Source organism: Hyaena hyaena, unplaced genomic scaffold (genome assembly GCF_003009895.1).
Source record: "Hyaena hyaena isolate Hyena2069 unplaced genomic scaffold, ASM300989v1 scaffold_1083, whole genome shotgun sequence".
NCBI lineage: Eukaryota > Metazoa > Chordata > Mammalia > Carnivora > Hyaenidae > Hyaena > Hyaena hyaena.
In genome coordinates this window covers 564,543-567,789 of record NW_024081715.1, presented here as the reverse complement: position 1 = coordinate 567,789, position 3,247 = coordinate 564,543, and positions in this window count along the sequence as shown.

The following is a 3,247-nucleotide window of genomic DNA, read 5'->3' as shown; positions in this document are numbered from 1 at the left end:
AGAAATGGGCCTGTTCAGATTTTCTCTTTCTTCATGATTTGGTCTTGGTAGGTGTATGTTCCTAGTTGTTATCCACTTTTTTCTAGGTTGTCCGATTTGAGCAGGAAATGAGGGCTTTCAGAGGTGATTGGATCACAAATAACATTAGTGCCCTTATAAAAATGTCCCTAATGGGTTGGCCACCTTCTGCCATGAGAAGGTACAATGAGAAGTCTGCAGCCCAGAAGAGAGCCCTCACCTAACCATGCTGTCACCCTGGCCTCAGGCTTGCAGCCCCCAGAACTGTGAGAAATACATTTCTGTTGTTTGTAAGCTACTCAGTCTGTGGTGTTTTGTGATAGCAGACCAAAGGCAGGTAACTTTGCAGTAAGTGGATAAGTGTCATTAGAAATAAGCTTTTGTCTAAGGAGTAATACATCCATGGTGAAGCTTCAGCTGATGCAACAGGAAAGTTATATTTAAAAAATGGAACAAAATTCCAGAGATTGACTTCTAAGCCATGTCCTGTCAGGTTAGGCAGAATTTGTAATCAAGTTGGAGATTATTTTAATGATCTAAGTAAGGATGAACACCATTTTAAAAAAAGTTTGTTTATTTTGAGAGAGACAGAGGGAGTGTGAGAGGAGGAGGGGATGAGAGAGAGGGAGAAAGAGAATCCCAAGCAGGCTCCAAACAGTCAGTGCACAGAGTCCAACTCAGGGCTCAATCTCACAACTGTGAGATCATGACCTGAGCTGAAATCAAGAGTCCAATGCTTAACCAACTGAGCCACCAAGGTGCCCCAGAAAAACACCATTTATAAGGAAATATGGTGCTTATCCTTGAAAATCTTAGAGTATAATGAGGAGATGAAGCAGACAGACTTAAAATGACTTAAGAATGTGACCAAACAACATGTCAGTAAATAAAAATATATGTAATGAGAATCTAAGAATTATCCTGATTTTTTTCCTATAAAAAAGACTGACTTCCCATTCTGGTCAAGAGGGTCCCTATTGCAGAACCACTATGACTCTAAACAGTAGTTGACTCTGACATAAGAGCCAGGCAGACTGGGTTCTAATCTTGTCCCCACTGCTTGCTAACTGGATGAACTGGGGGAAATTTCTTAGACTTTCAAGCCTCAATTTTTTTAAAATCTAAAATAAAGCTAAAAATAAAATAAACTGAAGCTAGAAATAATAGCCTCTCTTTCATAGGATTTGTAAGCATTTATAAACTGTAAGGCTATACTGGGTAGGGCACACATACTTGCCCCTTCTCCAAGGCTAACTGGAGAATGCAGATTCTGGGCATGAGATGATTAGAGCTTCTGAGGAAAATTAAGCTTAAACGGCTAGCAGTTGGCACCTACCCCAGGTACAAAGTAGGTGCTGTGGGTTAGCTGGTTAGAGCATTACTCTCAGGAAGCAACTGCTCATCCTTGCAGGGACTCCACATATAGTACAACCAGTCTCAACTTGGAGGTATATGCAAAGCAGAGGTTATCAAGAATTCTTTTTTTTTAATGTTTATTTATTTATTTTTGGTAGAGAGAGAGAGAGCAAAAGTTGGGGAGGGGCAGAGAGACAGGGAGACGCAAAATCTGAAGCAGGCTCCAGGCACTGAGCAGTCAGCACAGAGCCTGACACGGGGCTTGAACTCACCAACTGTGAGATCATGACCTGAGCCAAAGTCAGACACTTACCCCACTGAACCACCCAGGTGCCCCTGAAGGATTCTGTCAGGGTCTGGAGACCCTTACAATGGGGGAGATGGGCCAGAATTGGTCAAGGGAGGTAACTGAATGTGAAACCAACGACAATCTGCTGTTCTCTTAGGCAGACACCCTGGGGAGAGCTTTCCTCTGTCATCATGAATTACTCCTTGAATTCTGCTAAGAAGTTTGTCCATGAGAGTAGGAAACATCACTAAGTCCTGATGTAGAGCAACTTGAAATTCCTGACTCAATGACTGGAGAGGAATAAACTCCGGTGCTTAGGCCAAAATTCCAGCTAAGATCTGGGAAGTTCTGCTTATCCTCAGACATGGGTGTCTGGCTCCACCCCTTTAGGAAAATGCTTTGGACAACACTCTTCTTTGTGGCTTTGGGACCCATATGGAGTACCTGCCAGGTTCTCTCCAATCCCCTGCCCTATGCTGATTTTCCATCTCTTTATGTAAGGCTTTATTTTTGTGAGATTTTTTCTGGTATAAACTCTCCTGGCCCTGGCTGATCCTTGGATTTATTTCATAATTGGGATTAATATGAACTTTGAAATAAGAGTTAATATAGCTGAAAGTACTAATGTCACCCAGTAGCCAGTTAAGGAGAGAAATTCCAGAAGATGGCATTGGCTTACTTTTGGCTGTAAGGACCCAGCTATACAAAGTCTGTTTTCACGAAACAGGTGTGATAATATTCCCCTTGAGTGTATAAAGGATTCTCAAATCTGCCTTCTTTCCCGGCTGAAAGATAGGATGGGGTGGCAGACCAAAGGGGATGAGAGGTTGTGGGTCAAGGTCATGGTGGGTAAATGGTGCTGCTTAGAGCAGGACCAGCATCTTGTTTTAGGGGATGTCCCAAATAGAGTGGTAACCTTATTTCAGGAAAGAAAAATTCCGTAAAGCTCACCCCACAATAGTCTCCCTCGGAGAAGCAGCTGTCTGTGGGAGGTATCTGAAGGCTGAACAACAAAGACTCCTGGCCCAGTTTTACCATGGTCTAACCTCAGTGTGAGGGTACATCTTCTCCTACTGTTTGTTTCTTCTCTTGCTCATTCTGGTTAAATAAAAAACCAACTTGGCAGGAACATTATGTTTCTATTTATTTGCTAAAGTGCTGGGCTCACAGAGCATACCTGATACATGTTAAATGGTAATTCTGTGACAACAACAAAGCAAAGACTGAACCAGAGGTGGCACTGAGAAAACCAGTGGTTAGGAGGAGTCTGAAAATACATACAAGTTTGGGCAAAGCACTCACCTTGGCCATTACGTGGCTTCCAAAATATAATACTGCATCCTGTGACAGATTTAAAGGGGGGCATTATTCATAAGTGGTAAAGTATGTGCAAATTGTAGTGAAATCAAGCTGTGAGGACAGGAAATAGCATTCAGAGGAGCCCAGTGGTGTGGCAGTCAATGAGCAAACTAATGGAGCGATGGATCCCAGAGCAGCTCAGAAGCTGCCAGGGTAATTATCCCGACCTCGTCACCTTAGCCAGTCTGGCACCTGGGCTGAGACTGCAGGTGGAAGATGCAACTG